The sequence below is a fragment of the Xyrauchen texanus genome, chromosome 23 (assembly GCF_025860055.1).
Source record: "Xyrauchen texanus isolate HMW12.3.18 chromosome 23, RBS_HiC_50CHRs, whole genome shotgun sequence".
Classification (NCBI taxonomy): domain Eukaryota; kingdom Metazoa; phylum Chordata; class Actinopteri; order Cypriniformes; family Catostomidae; genus Xyrauchen; species Xyrauchen texanus.
The window spans coordinates 28717761-28742677 of NC_068298.1; the positions used below are offsets into that span (position 1 = coordinate 28717761).

The window sequence follows — 24917 nt, forward strand, 5'->3', positions numbered from 1 at the left end:
TGTGTGTGTGTGTGTGTATGTGTGTGTGTGTGTGTGTCTACAGTAGGGAACTCTTTGTGTTGGTCATCAGAAATGCTGGGGGTCAAAAATATGATCACTTAATCTGTTATGTATTTCAGGCAGTTCCCTTAGTTCACGCATTTCGGAAAGAAAGGTCACATGTCTGAGCTTGAGAGAAATAAATATTACTTTGAGAGATAGAAAACCTTTCTAAACAGTTGTATTAAACACAATAAAATATTTATCATGCAGAGTTTGAAAGCTCTTCATAAAATGTAGTGCTTTCCATAAGACCAAAACATGATGATTTAAAGAAAAATATGATAAAACTCTAAATAAATTAAATGGATATGTCAGTCCTGGGGGGGGGGGGCAACTTGAATTTCTCTGAATTGTTGATCTGCAAGTGTGATTTGATGTTCGATACAGTATTCTGACTGTTACTTTGTGACAGCTTGACTGGGCAGGGTATTCAATTGCATGAAAGACTCAATGTGCACCCGCTTACAAGGGTTCCAGAAGAATCTTGAAGTTTAGTTATAAAAACCTTAGATTCTCTACAACGATTGTTAGTGTAGTGGTTAAAATTCCAGGAGTGGCATAGATAAGACTGGAGTTAAATTCCATAAATTTCGGTTCCAGTTGAGTGAACGCTAGCGTGTTTTGGCTAATCACCTGGATTTATTACGATAACCGAAATACATTCACCATGGATCTTGTCAGAATATCTGGGTCAGTACTGCTAAACCTGGACAAATTTGGTATTTCTGGTCTACTAACCTAAGACTATCTAAAAATGCTGGAAGGTTTGTAGATTATGAAGTGTTGACTCCTAAGCCCAGGTCAGATTTTATGTCTCCCGTACTCAGTTCTTCTCTTTTTAATGTTCGTTCACTTCTCTTATTCATGAACTCATCGTAGATATATATACGTAGATATATATATATATATATATAAGAAGCTCTGTGAGGGGAGAATCGCTGTAATGTGCCGTTGATCCAACAGCTTTTCAGAGAGAGAGATAAATGGAACAGCAGGAAGAATGCAGCTCTGTCAGGGCTGGACTGGCAATCTGGCATACCGGGCAGTTTCCAGGTAGGACGACGCACTTTGGGGCAGACTGGCGAGCGGTTGAACCGAGCGAGCCGATAGGTCGGCCGCGAAACATGCCGGATGGGCCGCGATAATAAAAAATTAGCCACTGCGTGATGCAGAACAGACCACAAATGGTGCTGGGATATGCAGATAGGGACAGCCTTTTACTCTGCCCAGTTAGTTTTTCAACCCAAGTGAAAAGCCTTGGTGTTATATTTGATAGTTTGTATTCTTTTGGCTCTATTTGGCTCTCTGTTATTAACTGTTAATAATATTTCACATATTGCATTTTTTCATTTAAGTAATATTGATAGACTCCTTGATAGACACTTTCTCAACACAGTACTGAAGTCCTTGTTCATGCTCTTGTAACTTCACAGGATTGATTACTGTAATTCTCGTTTATTTGGTGTTCCTGAAACAGCTTCACCGACTGCAGTTAATTCAGAACTCAGCTGCAAGGATTATTGGCCGTACACATACTTCTGACCATATTACACCTATTCTTTTTCAAAAATGTTGTTGCTCACCTAACAAGCTCTTCATAATTTGACTCCTCTTTATCAGACATTCTTCAACTATACATTCCTTCATGTTCTTTAAGATCATCTTCTGCAGACTTATTGACTGTTGCAAGTTCTTTAGGTGCTAGGGCTCTTAGTTGTTCTGAGCCGAAATTATGGAATTCTTTACCACTGCACATTTGGCGGTTGGATTCTATTTCCCAGTATAAAACTCAGAATAAAACTTATTTGTTTACAATAGCTTTTATTGATTTGATTGATTGATTTCATATATATATATATATATATATATATATATATATATATATAAAATTGTATGTTTGTGTTTTTTATTTTTGTATGTTTGCTTTGTATTTTATTGATTTGCCTCTATGTTGTAAGGTGTTCTTGATTGTCTTGAAAGGCGCATATAAATAAAAGGTATTAGTATTATTATAGTGGAATCCTTGTCAAACCCTGTAAAGGGTGATCCATGAACTAAATGTTCATTTACTGCTATGTTCATCTGTAACTGTTTTGCTTTTCGCATTTAACCCCTGATGGTTCCAGGTGGGCTGTACCTGTGCTATGTTACATTATATAAAATATGTGCATATGCGTTTAGAAGACATTTTAATCTAAATCCTTTTAGAGTGTGATTAAGTTATACATTTCATCTGTATATGCATTGCCTGGGAATCTGACCCAAGACCTTGCAGTTGCCTTTTCCATCTTAAACTATTATTTTAAGATGGAAACTTCTGAATATCCACTTGTGTAAAATGTCATATAATAGTATATTATATAAAACAAAATTAAGCAGAGAGTTAATTTGAAAGTATTGTACAATTTTTTGTAATGATTTCATTTGAGTTGCTCTCTTACATGGCAGACATGGTATTGTATTAATTCAGAAATGTTCATTATATGTCATATATAATGATGTGCAAATCTGATACTCAAACTAATTGGGCCAGCTGCTAAGCAGCAAAAGGCTACATCCCAAACAAACAGAAAGAAGATTAAATATTCAAGAAGCCCTCTTTATTGGACTTATTTGCATTTCCTGTGACTTGATAGTATTTGCATATTCAAAGCTTAGCCCTAATATTTGAATTCTGTTGTTGTCCATCTGGATTTATTACAGAACAGTATTAAACATGGATACATTTTTCCAACCTTTATTTTGACTTACCATTTATAGTAAGACTACTTATTTATAGGAAACTATAATGTGTATATGCACACATGTCTGCATCATCTTGTCCTTAAGCCATGCCCCCTAACTCAAGCTTACATTGGACATGATTCGATAAGTCAAAGTGGTTGTAAAAGGAAGAAAAAAGTTTCACCTTTTGTCTTTGCAGTCAAAATTGACCGACCATTGAAAATGAATGGGAAATACCATAACACAGAGCATTTTGTTTTATCTGACAAATGCAATCAATGAATCAGCCACAATGAAAAACCCACATACACACATAAATTAAAGGGTGAGACTATAAAACATACACAGTACAAAACATACACATCCACTCACACAGAGAGAGAGAGAGAGAGAGAGAAATAAATGGGATAGACAAAAACACCCAGGAGGAAGAACCCACAACAGCACACACACACAAAGACAAATTCTGCCTCACCTTCCAGACAAAACACTGCATCTTTGTATTGTGAAAAAAAATAAAAAAATCTTTTCTCACAGCAATTATAAATGTGGCCACGTCGAGCCTTGCTCGCAGTTCATTCTGTTGCAGCACCATGGCAAAATGCTTTACTGATCAGAAGACCTTGCAGCCATCCACTGGCTATTATTGTCACGGCATGATTTTCAAGTTTCAAGCAGCAATCTGCCTCCAATATATGTCACATTATGACATATATTATTATTATTCTCAGTTTCATAAATGTGCTTATTTGCATATGTAAATGAATGATAAAATTGAGAAATTAGAATCCAGGGAGTTCTGAGTTACTCCAGCCAGGTCTCCCAAGCAACCAAATTGGCCCGGTTGCTAGGGAGGGTAGAGTAACATGGGGTAACCTCCACCATAATGGTGAGTTGTGTGTGGATGCCGCAGAGAATAGCATGAAGCCTCCACATACGCTATGTCTCAGCAGTAACACGCTCAACAAGCCATGTGATAAGATGCACAGATTGACAGTTTCAGATGTGGAGGCAACTGAGATTCGTCCTCCATCACCCGGATTGAGGCTAGTCATTATGCCACCATGAGGACTTAGAGCGTATTGGGAATTGGGCATTCCAAATTGGGGAAAGGGGAGAAAATAAAATAAATTAATAAATTAAATTGATAAATTTACATGGAAAAAAATATCAAAACAGCATAAATATGAAAAGAAGTATTGTTATTACTCCAGAAAGAAGAAATTCTTAATCATTTTAATCATCATCATCATCATCATCATCATCATCATCATAAAAAAAAGATGTTACTAAAATGACGGGAGGAAGAAATTTAGGGCTCATTTATGCCTCCCATAGGAGGTTAAAATGAATGTGCACTTTGAAGGCCTGAACTGACCCTGTGCGTAGCCACGATTCAAGGATCTAAACTCCCTGCAGAGGCTTGTGACATTTGGAATTGAAACGTAGGAGTTTCTAGCAGAATGCCTGTCTAATCTGGCTCTGTCTGACAGTGATGGGTCTGGTTCTTCTGAGAATGAGTGCACTTTGTCATTATCATAGGTTCTGCAGTACTTATAATGCTTTCAAATATCAAATATGTGGTCATTACAAAACACAGTATACAGTATGTATTATATATTAAGTAATAATGATTTACAGTTATTTGTTACTGAAACAATGTTAAATAACCATATGTTTCCAAAGAAGAAACATTTTGTTTATTCTGATCTAATGCTTATAGACATGTCTCTGAATCTTGGGCATTTAGCTCAAAGGATACTGGCAGACAATTATATATATATATATATAAGCATTGGTATTTTCCATGGGAAAATGTGTGCTCTTTACTCATTGGTAAAGAGCACACAGTCTCCCAGGATTCTGTCTTAGCCCTTCTGTTTCTGACAATCACAGAGAAGCTTGTATAAACAAGAACATCCAAATATAAAGTTTGAGTGGTACAACTTGAACTCTGTGGCATTTGTTGTTCTGTGTGCATATGCTGAAGGCACGTTGTAAATCTGTTTTGTAGTGCCACAAAACTATTTACATTTCTCCTTTAAAATGATGTGCACAAATTAAAAACAAAATTATGATAAAATATGCATTAGCCTACTGAAAGGATAAACACAAAGGAATTTGTTCATGACAATATGTTCCTTAGTTAAATAGGCTATGTGTAAGTACAGTACATTAGTTTATCTTTGCATGTATTTCTATGTCTATATACGCAATATGCTTATGCTTGGAAGAAATATTTAAGACAACAAAACAAAGGAGCTTGTGTCAAAAGCATTCCAAACAGAATATTGTACATGTGGAAAAATAAAATGTACAAATAAGTAGTCCCTTTTGGAACCAGAGACTCCAAGGCACGGCCACATCACCACAAATAGTTTGAGGCAGTTAAGTAGGGAGTTCAGTGCAATACAGCACTACTGTACTACTGTAACTACTAACAGTGAGTGTATTTGTTGGAATGTGTAGTATGTAACAAGAAAGAAAGAAAGAAAGAAAGAAAGAAAGAAAGAAAGAAAGGAAGAAAGGAAAAAATAAAAGAGAACATGAACAAACAGTTCCAGTCCGAGGTAACTATTCAGTACACAAATTGCATGCATTTATAAGTGTTAAAATGAAGTAAAACTATGCTCTCCTTTGTTAAAACAAATAGATAGATACAATAGATACAATGTGTTTAATAAATATTTTATTATTATTTTTTTTTATTATTTTTATAAATGATACATTTTAAATGATACATAAAGGTAGTGAGAACATGTTGCCCCTCTGGAAATCTTTGCTATTTTATTCCTATTTCTGCACTTTCAGGGGACATTTCTTGTAATTATTATTATTATGAAATTATTAATTTCTTCTATTAAATCTTTTTATTCGAACTGTCCATGAAGTGTGTTCTACAGTTCCCATTTTTGCACACTCTAATGGACACGCCTACAGGCAAACTAACCTCTTTTTTTCTATCTCTGTTTTTACCAATAATTTGTAATAAAAAAAAAAAAATAATGTAAAAAATCACTTTGGGGAAAGAAAAAAAATAGGCCTGAGTTAATTAACATTTAATTAAGAATCTACTGCAAGCCTATTATCTCATTCAAGGCTTAACCACCAGCAAATGCGTAGTTAGTGTTAGCTCTCTTTCTTACACACACTTGCTTATGTGTGAGTTTTAAACGATTATATTCCTTAAATTACATCAACATTTTCATTATTTATTTATTATTATTTATTATTTTACAAAAATGCTTCAACTTTTATTGGACTATTGATTTTTATTTAATGAACTAGTTTGTCTATCAATTTTACATCACATGGTGGAAAGCAGTAATTTTATATAATCTGAAATGCAAACATTATTGTTTATATCAAACAAGGACTACTACCCAGTAAATAAATACACCACAGAGGTGTACAATTCTGCTTACTTCAACTAAGAATGTAACTAACATTCTAAATAGAGTTAGTCCCTGCATATAACCAACTACAATGTTACTCGCATGTTACTAATGCAGTTTCAACATAAAAACAGGTACTGCAGACAATTCAGTTAAGTCTATTCAAACCCTCTGCTGACAGCAGGTGTAGACTTTCACCAACACCACTATAACAGTGAAAATTACATTTAGAAATGCCATAGCAAAGCGCTAGTAAAAATCACTGCTAACAGTGCTAATACTTTTCAATGTCAAACTAATTAAATAGAGGAGTGGATCGATTACAGTCTTGTCTAAAATCACACAAGACTTGTTTATGTGTTTATTTATTAAATTTCAGCAGGCAGATGAGGAGGCGAGGGTTTGCTTACTCGTCTGTCACTCGGAAATAGAAACAAAAAGGTGCCTAAGCTTTGATGGAACAAAGAATGGAAATGTTATTAGTGTTACAAAAAAACAGTAACTGGAAGATGGAAAAAAAAGATGAAAGTGACAGAGAAGCTGAAAAAGGAAACACAAATGTGTCACAAAAGCACACACTCATTCCTAATTGGTGAATGATAGTAAGACAAATGTCAAATGACATCTGAAAGCAGTGCTCTGCAAGAGGGGGCGGAGTTTATACTGACAAACAAACCAAATTGGAGAAACAAAATAAAACACAAAATCTATTTTCAAAAGAAACATAGTTAAACAACTCTGTTGATCAACATTAAATGTGATGTGCATTATTTGTTCTATTTTAAAACAATTTATCCTATCCCACTTAGGTGTAGTTAGACAAGTCTAAGTAAACCTAGACTGATCTCACAGTGAAGTCAGTGACAGTAGTTTGAAATTTATTCAGCTGAAATATGTCTGTGCTTACCAAAATTAAAACCACTGTCCCTTACAAGCTCCAGTTTCTAGGTGAAATGTCCACATAGTGGCGCCAAAACCGAGTTGTAAAGTGAGATGCTTTTGTAAATGATGTACAATCAACAGATATCACAATCAAACATATTTGATCAACCCTACTCATTAACACAACCCCAATCCCAAACCTATATGTCAGTGGACGAAAAAAACATGATACATTCTTAGAGGGAAAATCCAATCTCAGAAATGTGCTCTTCACTGATTAGTTCCTGGTTTCCATTGGACAAAAATCTGTATCTCTGGGGCTGGTTGATCAACATGCTATAAGTAGCACAACAGGTAAAGGTAAACGTATTTATATTGATGTAAAAATGTCAAATAAGAAATGCCACTTGTCAGTAACTTGGCTAAATGGGGTTGATGTGAGGGTACCGAAGCATTCACTCACAATATGCCGATTTTCTGTTTGATCATGTTGAGTTAATCACAACATTCCTCTATTTGAACATCTCGATCGGTGCAGCGTAGCTCTAGACATTACATTGACTCAATCAATGCCGTGAATTTGGGGGCATGACTATCCAACCACAGGCAGCAGTAAACCTTTTGGAAACAGTTCTTATTTTTTGCCATTCTTTCTGGTGAAAATAGCAGTACAGAAATGACACAAATCAACTTTAATAAAAAAAAAAAAAATGCATAAATTATCAGCTCTTGAGCAATGAGTGTCACTGTCAGCTATGGCATTTTTCATAGTAACCCTACATGTTGACAAAGTCACTTATGTTTTCAGTGTGACAAGTGGAGGTTCTTTAAACATTATTTACAGGATTTATGTCACAGCCTTTCTGTACCAGCCATCCACTCATACCTTAGAAATTTAGAAGGATCTTTTAAACTAAAAGAGGCCTTTTCCTTCCTTTTCTTGTCCTTTTTTCTCTAATTCATCCCTTCCTCTCTTCTTTTGTAAGGTTGCTAAACACATTTGCTCCTTCAGTAATGTCCGCTCCTCTGAGGATCCTCATTAAGTCTCTTGTCTAATTAATCCTCCATAATTTTCATGTTGCTTGCGCTCTCTCTCTCTCTCTCTCTCTCTCTCTCTCTCTCTCTCTCTCTCTTTCTCACTCACACTCTCTTTGTACCAGTCCTGAAAATCTTCACATGGTGGATTACTCTTGCTCGTGGGTGGGAAGAAGGAAAACAAAAGTAAAGAAAGGAAAAAAATTAATCGTTCACAAGTCCTTTACAAGCAGTGCATTTCATGTCTAACGCCCACCTTCCTTGTCAGGAATTGTAACCCAGTTTCAAAGGAAAAATCTTGTCATTATCTGTTCATGCAACATGCAAAAAGTCAACACAAAACACCAGCCATGACCTCTTTGATGGTCATATGATGGTTACAGGGGATAATTAACTATATATAGGCTTGTTAGGGATGAGAAAGGGCTTATGTATCTCCTCTACGTCTCCACTTTATCTTCCAGAGGCAGTCTTTTTTCTGTTGAGAATAAATCACAGTTGGACCCTCTCTGCATCCAAACCTCTCTAAAGGCCTTAAAGCCATTGAGAACCCTGCACTGATGACCTGCTCACAGCTTACAAAGATGACCATCAACGTCACAGCTACAAAGATACTCTCTATTTCTCCTTTCCTGTTGCTGTTCCTTGTCTCTACCTCTGGCATAATCTTTTTACCTGAAGTCAACTCTCATCTGTGCTTGTACATTTAATAAAAACCTATGGTTCCCCTTCTGTCACTCACTCGAAGTTGTGTCGAATGAAATGACACAAGGGGTCTTCCTTGGACGCCGAATCGTACCTCTGAACCTGAGAAAAGGCCAAGGTCAAGTTGGCAGACAGAATTTGCATGCCCCGCCCCGGACATACGGGTATAAAGGGAAGCGGGGCAGCGAATGCCAGTCAGAATTTTTCTTCGGAATTGCTGTTGGACCCGCACGGCGCATTTCCAGCTGGTGACTCTCTCTCTGCACACTGTGCAGTTCCAGCCCCTGGGTGCTTTGACAGCGCTTTTCTCTCTGTGTCTCCTCCTAAAAGAGTATATTTTCTCTAAAAGAGTCTGAGTTCTTCACTCACAAAAAGAGCAATACACAGTGGCATTGAACGTCCTTTTCAGGACACGTCTTTTTCAAGATGCCTTTCCACCCCTTTGTTGTTCCTGGATGCGGTCGATTTCTCTCCAAGAATGATGGCCACAGATGCTGCTTCATGTGCCTCGGTAGTGATCACACTGAGGCGGTGTTCGTGGATGGTTCATGTTCTCACTGCGAGAACATGACCATGGCAACGTTGCGGTCGCGGCTCTCCTTCCTGAAGGTGAATGCCACTTCAGCCACCCCCCAAGTCACTCCTTCTTCCCACGGGATTGAGGAAGACCCGGCTGGCGATGAAGGCGATACGGGGATGATGACGGGCTCGGTTTCGTTGGGTAAATCCTCACGAACCTCCCACCCCCCGACACGCTCGTGTGCTTCCGTCCGGGCTCGGGATGAGTGCGACTCGCCTCGCGGCCAGCCGGCATTCTCCCTCAAGCCCCCGGGCTTGGATGATGACATCACCACTGCATCGGAGAGCGTCCAGGCGTCTGACGCGGAATACTCGACTGGGCTGCCGCCTTCGGGCCAGACCGCCCAGTCGGAGGTGGACACGCAGATGGCCGACATGCTTTCCCGGGCTGCCGTGAGTGTGGGGTTGGACTGGAACCCCCGTCCTCCCCACAGCCTTCGCGGCTTGATGACTGGTACCTCGGGTACCGCTCACAGCCACTCCCCCAAGGTACCGTTCTTCCCGGAAGTGCATGACGAGCTGATGCGGTCATGGAGGGCACCTTACACTGTCCGTAACCGCCCCCTTTGCTCGTCTGCTTTCACTACCCTGGATGGCGGAGAGGCCCACGGGTACATGGAAGTCCCCCAGGTGGATCGGGTGGTTGCGATCCATCTGTGCCCAGAGAACGCCACCACCTGGCCTCATCACTGACCTCCAAAGCCTACAGCGCCGCCGGATAGGCCACCTCCGCCCTGCATGCCATGGCTCTCCTGCAGGTTCATCAAGCCAAGGCACTTAAAGATCTGCACCTGGGTAGTCCTGATCCCAATGTGCTGCAGGAACTGCGCTCTGCCACTGACCTTGCTCTCAGAGCCACGAAGGTCACAGCGCAAGCACTGGGCTGGGCGATGGCCACCCTTGTGGTCCAGGAGCACCACCTTTGGCTGAACATGGTAGAGATGCGCGACATTTACAAAGTTTCTCAACGCCCCCATCTCCCAGCTTGGCCTCTTCGGCGACACCGTCGACGACTTCGTCCAGCAGTTCTCACCAGTAAAGAAGCAGATGGAGGCAATTTCACACATCATGCCACGGCGCTGCCCAACCAGCGCGCCCCGCCTGCTCACCGAGGGTGTCCCCCTGTGACCAAACAACGGCAGGCATCTCCGCAACCTGGGCCCAGCTCTCAGCCCCAGCATTGAGCACCTCGCAGGTGGCATACACCCCCCGTCTCCAGGACCCCTTCCCGGACCAGGAAAGCTCTGAAGTGCTCCTGAGACGGGCAACCCAGGCAGTCGGATGTTCGCTCTGGAGATGGTACCAAGACCACTCCATCCCCCGGTGGAGGGCCGGGAGGAGAATCCTTGTTTTCCTTATTTTCATTTGCCGCACCCAGGTTGCAGTACTCACATGTTCAATAAAAGAGCGATTTCCCCACTCCCTGGGTCATCCAGATGGTGTGCACCGTTCTCACAGCACCCCAGCCCTAGAACTCTACAGTCTCTGTACCCCGGACGCAGCTCCTTCGCCTCCGGCCCCGTGACTGCTCAGCCCCAGCAGGCCAGCGCTGACGAGTTCCGAAGACGCCTCCTTAGGACCTCTTCCTCAGTCTCTAACCCGCCCCCTGCCGGGTACGGCGAGCAAGGTAAGTGCTTTGAATCTTTTCTCAGCACCCAAGCCTCGGGATGCTCTGTTGCCTCCCGACGCATTATTACCTGCTCCACCCCACCGCGAAGCCCCGCCCGGAACGTCAAAAACGATCGTCCCGTTAGTGCCCCTCACACGGAGTTTTGATTCGTGGCTCTCACTTCACAATTCGTTGCGCTGGTTGGCCAGGACCATCCGTCTCGTCTACGCAATTCAGTTCGCCCAGATCCCACCTCATTTCAGCGGTATTTACTCCACTGCTGTGCGCGGCCAACAAGCCAGTGCCTTACGAGCAGAGAGCTCCACCCTGCTCCTCAAAGATGCAATAGAGCCCGTCCCTCCAGCCGAGATGAAGAAGGGTTTCAACAGCCCTTACTTCATCATACCAGAGAAAAGCGGCGGGTTGCGGCCAATCTTGGACTTGCGAGTTCTCAACTGTGCTTCACAGACTCCTGTTCAAAATGCTCACACAGAAACAGATTCTCACTTGCGTTCTACAGCTAGATTGGTTCGCTGCTGTAGACCTGAAGGACGCGTACTTCCACGTCTCCATTCTGCTGTGACACAACGTAGTGTGAGTGTGTCGTAACCTCCGTTCCCCGAGGGAGGGAACGAGACGTTGTGTCCCTCCTGCCACAGCACTTGACCTTGCACTGTAAATGGCCGTGCTTCATTTTCGGCTCCTCAGTACAAAATCCTGACTGGCATTCGCTTCCCCGTTTCCCTTTATACCCGTATGTCCAGGGCGGGGCATGCAAATTCTGTCTGCCAACTTGACATTGGCCTTTTCTCAGGTTCAGAGGTACGATTCAACATCCATTCACTTCATTCGACACAACGTCTCGTTCCCTCCCTCCGGGAACGGAGGTTACGACAGTAACCATGACGGCTCTAATCCCTCCCACTGCTGCAATAACTGTTCCCAATCTTCTGGAAAGGCTGTCTACTAGATGCTGGGACATAACTGCAGGAATTTTCTGGTATTCGGCCACAAAAATGAGTTCAGGTATTGATTTTGGTCAGTGGGGGTTGGCTTGCAGTCAGTTTTAAAATGTATCCCAAAGATGACGGTAGGGATCAGTTCTGCACTTTATGCAAGCTGGTCAAGTTAGTCCATGGCAAACTTAGTAAATAATTTCTTTGTGGACTTTACTTGGTTCACAGGGAGCAGTTAAAAGACAAAAAAGGCTCCCCAAACTGTTGCCATAAAGCTGGGTGCTTGCAGTTCTCTACAATATCATTATAATTATTTGCACAAAGATTTGTCTACCCAAGCACATTAATTAGAAGGGCCACCTACTTCACGCCATCTCAAAGGTTGTAATGGCATTTCCACCAAGAAATTATTCTTGAATTTCCAAGGCTGTTGACATCCCTGTTTGCCCTAGAGAGTTGCTTGGGTTGGTGGTAAATGAAAGCTGAATTTGCAGCTTGATCTCCATCCTTCATTGCCTCTCTCATTTCAATGCGAGCATATACAGTTCATGGCAAGGCAAGTCCATCACTCTTCACAGTGGGATATGTAAATTTCAGCACTGGACCATCAATTCTCCACATTGAGTTGGGCTGCTGGCATGCAATTGAATGTCTCTCTCATTGCAATGCACTTTAATCTTCATAATCCTGAGGTTTGAGGAATACTTATGATTCATGACCAAGCATTGCCACATATATTCATTTTCAGGTCTCCACTGGAAAATGGCACACAATCGGAAGTAAGTGGTAGGCATAATGGTTGCTTTTGATCAATAACCTCCACATCAAGCCACTGATTAAAATAGATATTTGCCATGGAGTAGTTTCTCTCCATAATGATCTCATTTCATATTCTCACCTCAAATTGTTCCTATCCCCCTGACATGCAAAAGCTGTGCGCATAACGCACCCAACAAAATCACAAAAGATTGACAGTGGTGGTGGAACGCTAGTGCTTGATATGGGGACAACCCTACGGAAAACATTATACCTTATCTGTATTACTCTGGATACATTTGTGTTGCTCTGACTCTAGGATGTCTTTATAAGGCCTATTTGTGATAAACAGAGATATTTATCTGTGACTCTACCAAAGGGGCTACACCATGGATATACTGGAATCAGCTGTTTATCTATATGACCTGCCATAAAACATTACTGACACACACACACACAAACACACACATACACACACACAAAATGGCAACCATCAATACTTTTAATATTTTAATACAGTTTAAATGGCTCATTGCAGGGATAATAAAATTAAACACCAAATTCTAGGGACCATTTGTTGACTCGACAGACAAGAGAAATGCTGATTAAAACTGTCTGTTGTGGTTTTGGATTACTTATAAACCTAAACCAGCCTAAGGCCCAACAGCATCTCTTACAGATGGCATAAGAGTATTGTTCTGATGCACTGCTGAGAGATACAAGATTTTAATGAAACAGCAGGAGAGGCTGTAGTTTGACCAGGAAGGCCATTAAGCAGCATGGCCATTGTGGGTTTGAGGTGGTACATATGGTCAGATGTCTCCACATTGTCCAGGATCTTCTCAAGTCAGCTTACACCCCAATATGGTCATCCATGTCACGGGTGTCATTCAGATGAAGCACATTTATCTGCTTGTTATATTTAAGCACAATAAACTAAACAGCCTCTGCCATTTATCTCTTTTACAGATCCTGCGGTGAAAATTCTGCTGTTACAGCGGTCTTCACGTAACAACTGAGAATTGAAATAAAAATCATTCCACACATTGCCATTAGTGTTCAGAAGGCCTGGCAGGTAAGATTAATTTTAATCATGCTGAAGATTGGTGGATAGCTGAATTATGTGATTTTGTGAATGAAAACGTGTAACTGTGTCCAAACTTCAAACTTCTCACAAAATAACATTATTCTCAAATGACCATTTAAAAAAGTTGTTAGCTACACTTCAAGCTACTACAAAAGTAGCTTAAACAAGTAATTTAAGAGGGAAAATAATAGTGTTCAATTCTGCAATAATAGCACTATTTATCTGGCACAAAAGCAATGATAATCTCAAATAGGTTGACACCATTAAATCTAATATATTTATTGTAAATACAACTAATAAAACTAAAATAAAAACATCTTTATTAAAATAATATTGAAAGCAGTTATAAACAACAGCAATTCATGCTCAGAGAATGACAGCTTGCTGAAGTCACACAATTGTCACCTCAAAGTAAAATGTGCTTAAAAACCAAGATTTTCCATTACACTTCTATTGTTTTCTGAAGTCACATAAAATTCACCCAAAACAAAATATGCTTGTAAATCACAATCTTTATAATTAGAGGCTTCTTAAAAACATGTTCAAGAAAGAATAAAATAAATATAAATAAAATAAATAAAAATACATCTTCTATATCTATGCTCGGGTCTCGGGCTAACTAAATATTTCACTAAAAATAAAAGATTTCTGTGCAGGAACTTTATGTGCAGGGAGTTTATTTGAACCAATTTGTTTGAACCATCCAAATGAAATGATTGTGTGTTTGATTATTGGATCAGCTCACTCAGTTTAAGGCTGCATGTGCAATACAATGTAGATAAAAATGTCATGTTGTGTTTTGTAACAGTACATATACTTGAACAGAGACTTGTTGGAATGGGGAGCTATTTTTATTGGAAAAGGTGCACTTCACATTTTGGAAAACAGCTTAGCTAGTGTCATACTACTGAAAAAAAGTATTAAATTTAGCAGTGTTGATATTGTTAGATAGATACCCCCCAATACGGTAAAAGTAACACTTTGTTGACAAGTAGGTGGCTTGACTCATGTCATGTGAGTGTTCTTGCAGCTAATATGACTAGGAAGCTATTGTAAACGTGACAAGGGGACTGGGGCTAAATGCCTTTGTCTAACCTTTGTCATATGAAGAAGGACGGAATATTGTCGTCGTCCCCCCCATTAACGTGACTATGTTCATCTCTATGTGCTACAGGATACATGGCACATTTTGTTGGAATTTTCAAATCGATGGAAGAGAAGTGTGGAGCAATTTTTTTAATTGCCAATTATATGTACTTTTTTAATTATGAACCAATCCAAAATCACGCAATATTAATAGAGATGTGCATGGTATTCAAATACCAAAATCACTATTTGGTTATTCTGCACGTATTTAGAGGTCTTCAACCCGATCTGAGTCCGACGGTACCCGATAAACCTATAGGTTTTGGGCCAGGTATGGGTCAGTTTTGCAAGTAAGCTATTGGGCGAGTTACGGGCTGTTTACACGTGTGTCAAGGCCATGTAAACATGCTCTGGGCGGACATCTTTGATCGTTGTGCCACCATCTTTTTAGATACTGTTAACTTCAATATTTCTTAACACATCTCGAGACACCTGTGTTCTGTTTCACCATTAAAGCTTTGTCAGCGCTGGTGTCACAAATTGACATTCTGATGAAGTTCATGTTGCAAAGAGGACTTATTGTGACTGTTACACATAATTCCAGATTGTTTTTCACCTGGCAAAGTTTCAGCACTTGATAAAAGGTAAGCCAATGCTTTTTTTTTCTGGTGTGCAGACAATAATTAAAATTTATTTAGAATAGGTCTACTGTGTTGCAGGCAGTGTCTGAGATTATTTTTGTTTGACTTTAATGTGATTTTTTCATTTGAAGTTTGTTCCGACCCTCCCTTGGCTGTTGTTGTCTAGGGAGTGGGGAGGACCATTAGACCACCCAAAGCACACCATTAAAACCCCGGGAGAGGGAATGAGGCAGACGGAAATCAGCAGTGTAGTGAAATATATACATGGGTTTATTTTACAATTTGCAACCATGACCAAAGGTTTCCAAACAATCCAAATGTAAGTATTATTTACAAGAAAAAATTTCCACTATGTACATCAACACTGAAGGAATTGGACAGTGTCAAATCATAGAAATGTATGTGGCGATATAGAGGGGCTGCGCTCTGCAATACAGAGCTCTAATATATAATGACTACGCCACCCCAGCATTTAACCAGCTGGGGAAATACCCATAAAAGGGCACACCAGTTAGTTCTCCTTCCCACAATCACAAAACACTGAGGCGTGAATACGTACCGGAAAATGTCTCTTTATTCAATGATCATAAATAGTTTAAAATACCACAAGGGTCAGTAAAACCGTTGATATAGAAGGCAAGGCCACTGATTTATATTTGAGCTGATTTGTATATGAGCAACTAGGTCCAACAAGGAAACAAATGCAGGCTCTCGCCGCGGAGCGGGGTGCACCATTGGCTGGGCAGGTTGAGCAGTGGACTTCGAATCAGCCCGCAATAAGTACACCGTGCCCAACACTTCCAAAGCACACACAAACTCCAGTGAAATCCACTGCAAGAAAACCTACACCGCACTCTTAAAAGGAGTTTCCATTCACCATGCACAGGATGGCTAGCCTTCCCGCTTTTGGGTCACCCCGGCTCCTAGAAAAGAACGAAAGCAGAATCAATTGATGCAGAAAATGTACAAAACCAACGGCATTAATTGTTAATGTTGCCAGCAATAAAAAATAAACATACAAAAAGAATGTACTGTCACCAAAATAAAGGCAAAAGAACAAAAAAACGAATAATCAAGGAAAGCAAAACCAATTGATGCAGAAAATATACAAAACCAACGGCATTAATAGTTAATGTTGCCAGCAATAAACAATTAACACAAAATAAACACACGAAAAGAATATACTGTCACCAAAATAAAGGCAAAAGAACAAAAAAACGAATAATCAATTACTCTCCAAATATAACAATAAGAAAAACAAACAGCAACGAGCACAACAGACGTAATCAAAACAGCCATAAGCAAAACACCCCTAAGCAAAACCACAGCGTCAAGGCTAATCAATGTTGCGATCAAACGGCCACTTTCACGGCCTAAAATACACAAGAAACAGAGTTAAAAACACACTTTTAACGTTACTTTAAAGTGGACATAAAGACATGAGTGGGTTTACATACCGATCAGCGGGACTTCCGTTCAAATATCCGGCAGACCATTCTCTCATACCATTTACTACACAGAGAAAATCACGCGTCATACAGAAGCAAAGTAAACGCAGTCCCACACGCGAATATACACAATGGACCTACCAAACAGAAGAGCAGCAGCCACTCACAGCACGCCGTGTTGTACGTGCGATCTAAACTGGAACTACAGCAGTGATGCAGAGGAAACACCCTCTCGAGCAGTACGATCAGTACCTCCGAACAGACACCAGCTGAGCAAAAAAGTCAGTAAACACACAATCTAGTCGCCAAATCGTAGCTATGGCAAACAAACACCCACCTCACACACAGAGCTGTCGAGCACCGGCAACCATGATGCCCAGGTGACACAATGATGACGCAATATCCCGCCACTCTGGTGATGCCCTTTATATACTCGAAATAAGGTCCTGTAAATATACATGGGGCGGAGTCATGCTTAAAGCGCCACTTCACCACATGTATAAAACCAAAATATCCAATTTTCCAAATATTTTTAATCTAATAAACCTAACAAAGGCAAAAGAAAATGTAGACTAACCATACAAAAAATACAGCGGGTGGCACTTGTTGTATTCTAAGTGTGCTCAATGTATGTCATGTGACATACTTACCTGTCCCATTTCCTCCAGCCAGCACAAACACAACGAAATAATTCAATAACTCAGAAATGTGAAGGAATTAATAATATGGACGGTAAGATAATGTCATGTAACAAACAGCAACACACTGGAAAAGATAAATAGTTTGATAAATCAAAAGAAAGAAACAAAAAAAAAAAAACAAACAAGGCGAATTACGAATTCACAGTTTACACAGTCAAAACTAAAAAGCGAAAAAGTTATCAAAGTGAGCATCTAAGCATACTAAATATCTGGATGAGGAGCGAGCTCTCTGTGTTGGCGTGCCCTTTTATATCTTCATGGGCTTTTTGCATGGTGACGTCATGATGTCGGATTACTCTGGATGATTGGCAGTGGAGAAAACCATCCAGAACGATAAACCTGCAAAAGTGAAAGTGAAAGCAATACAGATACTAGAAGGAAAATAGAGTGAAAGTAAATAAGAGCACTCCAAAAGAAACAACACATTAACCTCACATGGGGAAGTAACAAAGATTTATGTATTGTGCTATTCAGGCTCATAGCTAACTGAACACTTTATTTCCTGCTATCTGAGATTATGTTTGACGCATACATGGCAATAAACACTCTTTAAACTGCTTACACACTGCCAGCGACTTTGTCGCTGCAGGTCGCCAGTGGCTGGCGAAGTCGCTAGTAGGCTTTCACACTTTTGGTTGCCTAGTAATGTTTATAAATGACATTCCATTGCTGTTTATTCACAATATCTGATAATTTATATGGTTTTGTTTGCTGTCATACATGTAACACATCTTCAAAACAAATAATTTAATAGTTAATTTTACAGACTATTTGATTATTTAAACCTACTTGGAATCCCCGCGATCTCAGATACACCTTACCACGCAGTACTTAAAAATGTCCTTGTACGTGGGAAGAGACATATCATAGAGCTCTGCTAACAGCAGAGAATTAGCCTTTCATCCATCTTTGCGTTACTACAGGAGCTGAGAGAGAGAGAAGGATCACGTGAGCTCTCCCATCTTCTCTCCTATTGGCTGTCGCTTCCGTAAGTTGCTCTTCATTTGAATAAAGTTTAATTTGTCTCAACTTTGTCGCGTCGCTGGATACGCCCACATCTAGTCGCCAACGGTTGCGACAGCTCGTGTCACTGGAAGTCGCTGTGCTGTCATTGAAAATGAATGGGATGGTGTCGCTGTCTCGTGCGATGTCGCTGGCAGTGTGTACGCAGCTTTATTCCTGACTCCCGACAAATAACCAGTGGTAACTCAGGGTTATTATTTAGTGTGGGGCACAAACAATCACTAAACAATAAATTATTTGACTGATCTTTGAAACACTGTCAAATAATTCCAAATTCTCATTACACATTGTAATGAGGGAGACTCATCAGGCTCATTAAGATCCATGTGCAGTATTTATTATGCAGTAAGCAGATTGGGGTCATAAACAGGCAGAAGGTCCAGTACACACTAATCAGTCTAACCAGGCAAACAAATCCAAAATGTGAGACACAGAGAATAATCAGGAAATGGGCAGATCAGGCAGGTAAATAACACTCAGTAATGTTCAGTAACGATCTGGCCATTAAGCTAAAGTGGGGGTGGAGGAACCAGATCATCCATCCGTGGTGTACCAGAGGTTTCAGCAAGGATACATGGAATGAGGGAGATATGCAGTTGTTAGTAGGAAGTTGCAGCTTATATGTGACAGGGTTAATATGTTTGATGATCTTAAAAGGGCAGACAAACCTGGGACTGAGTTTCTTGCAGGGTAGATGGAGCCGGAGATTGCGGGTGGACAGCCAGACTCTTTTCCCTGGATGAAGCAAAGGGAAGGGACAACAACGCCGGTCAGCCTGAATCTTTTGTTGACGAATGGCCCGTTGCAGATGTACATGGGCAGCATCCTAGATTTGATTACTTCTCTGAAGCCAGTGATCAACAGCATAACGGCAGGGAGGTCAGAGAGTTCTCCAGACCACGAAAAGAATGGAAGTTGAAACCCCAGCACACATTCAAAGGAGTTCATGCCAGTAGATGGTTTGTGAAGTGAGTTTTGTGCACATATAGCCAAGGGCAGAAACTGGCTTCAATCAGATTGGTTTTGATGCCAGTATGTACGTAATAAGCGGCCGATTTTCTGATTGAGATGTTTAACTTGACCGTTAAATTGAGGGTGGTACCCAGACATGAGACTCGCACTGATGTTCAGTCTCTCGCAGAATGCCTTCCAGACGTGGGAGATGAATTGAGGTCCCCGGTCGGATATGATGTCCTCAGGCAAGCCAAAGAGACGAAACACATGATTGAACAAGGCTTCAGCAATTTCCAGGGCAGATGGGAGCTTGCTGAGAGGAATGAGACGACAGGCTTTAGAAAAACATCAGATGAGTACAAGATGGTAGTATTAACTTGTGATGGCGGGAGGTCAGTTAGGAAGTCGACTGCAAGATGTGACCACGGTCAGTATGGGATGGGTAGAAGTTGAAGTAGACCCACAGGTAATTGTTTTGAGGACTTCCTCTGAGCACATGTGGAGCAGTTGCGGATGAAAGTAGATAGCTCTTCGGTTAACTTGCACCACCAGAAATTATTCTGAACCAATTGAGTAGTGTGAACCCACTGAAGGTTCGATTATAAGGACACTGAGGGGGAGGTGGTTCAGTACGTTGAGCCTCTGCTATCTCTTCCATGATTTTCCAGCGAATGGGAGCTACGATGACAGATGGGTGTAGAATGGAATAGGTGTCTCAGAGTGAACAGAATCAGAGTATATTTGGGACACAGCATCTGCTTTGACATTCTTGGAACCTGGGTGATAAGAAACAGAGAATTGAAACCTGGAGAAGAACGATGCCACCTGGCTTGACGTGGATTGAGTCGTTTAGTGCCCGGGATGTATTAGAGATTTTTATGATCCATTAGAACTACAAACAGATGCCAGTGTCTCCATTCCTCGAAAGCCAACTTCATGGCCAGTAACTCCCTGTTTCCCAAATCAACATTGTTGCATTCAGCGGCTGACAGTTACCTGGAAAAGAATGCCCAAGGGAACAGTTTAGCAGGTGAACCGTGACACAGAGAGAGAACAGCTCCCACACCTGTGTCTAACGCATCGACCTCGACCACAAAGGGAAGTGAAGGATCAGGATGCTTGAGTATGGGAGCGCTGGTATAGCATGCTTTTAGGTCCGCAAATGCCTTATCAGCCGTGGGAGTCCATTTCGGAGAACATGGTTTTCCCCAGAGTAAAGAAGTGAGAGGTTCGACCGGCAGACTGAAGTTGCGGATGAACCATCTATAGAAGTTTGAAAATCCTAGAAAATTTTGTAATTTCTTCACAGACATTGGAGTAGGCCATTCCACAACCGCTTGGGTCTTTGCAGAGCCCATACGAGAGCCCTCCTGACTCAGTATGTATCCTAGGAAGGAAATAGAGGGGGTATGGAACACACATTTTTCTGCTTTCACAAACAACTGATTCTCTGCCAGATGTTTTTGTACCATACGTACATGTACTGTCTGTGCTTCTAGAGAAGGGGAATAAATTAGAATATCATCAATTTAGATCACAGCAAATTTGTTGATGATGTCTTTGAATATCTCATTCATGAATGCTTGGAACACAGAAGGTGAGTTCAAAAGCATGACCTGATATTTATAGTGTCCCATATTGGTTACGAACGCTTTCTTCCACTCATCTCCCTTGTGGATGAGAATCAAGTTTTAGGCACTGTGCAAGTCCTTGAATACTTTGGCCTCTCTCATCTTTTCAAGAGCTGCATGTACCAATGTGGGTAACAGATATGTGGATTAATGTGAGGCCATTGAGCTTACAGTAATCGATGCACAGGCATAGACTGCCATCCATCTTTTCAACAAAGAAAAAGCCTGCAGAAGCAGAGAGGTAGAAGGTCAGATGAAGCCTAGGCGCAGAGCCTCCTCCACATACTCCTCCATGACCTTGGTTTCTGTGAGAGACAAAGGATATAAAAAGGTTTCTGGGAGGATGTGTACCTGGGAGAAGAACAATGGCACAATATTGAGGATGATGTGGAGGTTATTCAGTGTCTTTCGTTTTGCTGAACACATAACTCAGGTCTCGATACTCGTCAAGAACATTGGCAGGGAGGACTTCACGCACTCTGTGCAGGTTTGTAGAGGGACAGCATACAGGGCGAGGAGTTTTCAGACATGCGGCAAAAAAATAATTATATATCCCTCCCTCCAAGATATTATGGGGTTATAAGTGACCAGACAGGGATATCCAAGGATGAGAGAGTCTTTAGAAGAGTTGCTGACAAATAGCTGAAGAGTTTCGTGGTGTAGAGCTCCTATTTGTAACAACACAGTTGTTACAATGGGGCCAGATTCTAATGGGAATCCGTCTAGTGCTGTGATACACAAAGGGGAATACAAGGTACGGAATCAACATCCAGAGTGGGAACTAGGGATGCATCAATGAAATTCACAGCTGAGTAAATTAGAGCAGTAACTGTAGCAGACTGTCCATTATAGCTTATTGTCACCGGTAATGTCATTAACTTATTGTCAGAGTTAATGATGGGACTCACCAGAGGACGTTTGGAGGTAGAGACTCTTGTACGACGAGGGCAGTAGGTTAACAAATTACCAGATTCACCACCATAATGCATAGACCCACATGGCATCAGTGTTGAAGTTCCATAGGGTGAGGTGCATTCGGCTGATGAGCATGGGTTCAGGAGCAGAAGCAGGGAGCGTCTCGGATGAAGGAGTGAATTGAGCTGATTGTGGTAAGCGAGAGCGTACCAAATTGTCAATTCGAATGGACAATTGAATGAACTGTTCAAGAGTTAGCTGGTCATTGCGGCTCACCAGCTCAGTTTGGAGAGCTGGTGATAGCCTGTGACAATTCTAGTCAGAAATGGGCTTTGAGAGGAGCATCAGTCCATCCACTTTGAACAGCCAGCATGTGAAATTGTAAAGCATATTCAACAGCAGTAGAAGTTCCCTGTGATATTGCGAGCAGGCGATCTTCCACACTCATTCCTCCTACCAGATGCAGAAATACTTCCTGAAGATGAGAGTTAAAGATCTCGAGAGAATTGCGGATAGTTATTCCACACAGCGGTAGCCCATTCCAGAGCACTTCCACGCAACAAATTAATGACAAAATCTACCTTGGCTTGTTCGGAGGGAAAAACATGAGCCATCTGCATGAAGTACAGTAAACACTGGAGCATGAATCCATTGCAGTGACCCGGGGAGCCATCAAACTTCTCTGGTACCATAATGCGTTTGTAAACATGGGTGGAAGTGAGCACTGCGTGAGGGTTGGACGCAGAAGTGAAAGAAAACGTGAAAGTAATGACTGCATATTATCTAACTAACTCTAAATAACAGCATAACATACTAATCAAAACGATGACAGACTTCCAATATTTATCAGTTATGGTAATCTAATACAAACCAATGCTCCAATAACACAAGAACTCAATGCAATTGCATACAATTAATTGAAATGATGAACGGTGCACTTTAACTAACCCAACAGCACATTATAAAAAAAAAACAGCTATTAAAACTTACCAATGAAGTTTACTACACTTTTTTTCTTTTATAATGGACATAAAACACATATTATTTCTTAAAATAAATGAAAGAATATGACATGCCATTTGCACAACAGTGCCACCTCTGGTGACACATTATCTTTGACTTTGGAACACTGATATATATATATATATATATATATATATATATATATATATATATATATATATATATATATAGATGAGTCTGATTTACAAAATGCTCCAAACCAGTGATATATATATATATATATCACTGGTTTGGAGCATTTTGTAAATCAGACTCATTTCTCTGTAGCGCTGTACCTGTGAGATGCAGATGCATGCATTCAGCTGAACAAATGGTATTTCAAATAAGGCTGACATTCATATGGAATTATAATAGATATCTCAAAATAAATAAATAATTGATTTAAAGCTTGGGCACTTTGGATTTACAGGACCCTGGGCAATGGCCCATTCGGCCCGGTAGTTAATCCATCCCTGATTAGGAGGTGTCAAACACGTCATCTTCACATGTCTAAATGCTCAGATTCAAATGCCAGCACCCACTAGAGGAGCATGGAGCAGCAAATGTTCTGTCCACTTGCATTTCCTGTTATGGTTCTAGAATGTGGTTCACAGAGGAACATGCAGCAGATATACAAAAAAAATTATACTGAACGTGTAGGTAAGAGACAACACTAAATAAGTTGTAAGGAGTAAAAATATGTTTGTTCTTCATGTGTTTTCTTTCTGTGCTTGTTTCTTCTTTTTTTGCCCAATAAAATTAAATTAAAGACAGGAAAACTCATTAACACCAGGCATATTAAAATATGGAATAAAGTACCTCTTTTCTAAAAAAAATTTAACCATCTGATCTCTTCTGGAGCCAGTGCTTTCTCATCTGTTCTATCCTTCCATTTGTTTCCTAATGTATTAGATGCTGAGGGCTCTCACCCTCCTCATTCACAGGCTCGTCAGTGGAGTGCCAGCACTTGAAATTTTGCCTCCTAATTTAGCCATGCTAAAATTACTCACATGCCTGAATGGCAAAGGACACAGTATAAAAAGTTAAACTGCACAATTGTTACTTTTAGACACTATTTCTACCTTTTCCGACTTATTTGGTGTAACTAATCTTAAGTTAATAATACTTTTTTACATATAAATCCAGTTAAAGTAGATATTACCATGTGAAGCACATATTTCTTTTAGATTACGTGTGTGTGTGTGTGTGTGTGTGTGTGCACATTTACACTTTTCTACATTCTCGATGTTGGTTAGAAATATTATAAAATTAAAGGTGACATGTGTAATTGTTTTTCTTTTTCTTTTGGTTTAAATTATATCAAAACGACCAACATGAACACACAGGAAGTCAGCATGTTATTTCCAAACGTTACCCTAGGATTGGCCACATTATGCTGACCTATCAAGAATTGCTATCCTTTTTTTGCATTGGTTACAGTATATTTACCTTCCCCTGTAGTGCGACCGTAAGCCCATTGCAGCAGTAGTATGAGAGATCCAGGTTAAGATCCCACATCAAACTTTTCTATTGATGGTTAGGTTCAGGTTGGGTGGTAGAGTTTATAAAATATGCATTCCTCCTCACTGTATTACAGCCTCTACAGCTGAAAACAACTCGCTTCACAATGTGCCTTTTTTGCCCCTCTCTGGACAATACACCTGCAAAAAGTAGCTCACACGTGCCCATACACCCAACAACATTTACAGCTTTCGCCACTGGAAGCAGTGTTTCAAATTTTTTAAG

The 24917-nt window shown here is 40.6% G+C and overlaps 1 protein-coding gene across 2 annotated transcripts in view; it reads left to right on the forward strand.

Moving 5' to 3' along the window:
- Positions 1–24917, forward strand: part of LOC127617328 (leucine-rich repeat and immunoglobulin-like domain-containing nogo receptor-interacting protein 2) — a 417692-nt gene that overhangs the window by 147147 nt on the left and 245628 nt on the right. For both annotated transcript variants that reach the window (XR_007967305.1, XM_052089311.1), the window contains exon 3: positions 13653–13758. The gene's annotated coding sequence lies outside the window, so the exon portion shown is untranslated. The remainder of the gene's footprint in view (positions 1–13652; positions 13759–24917) is intronic.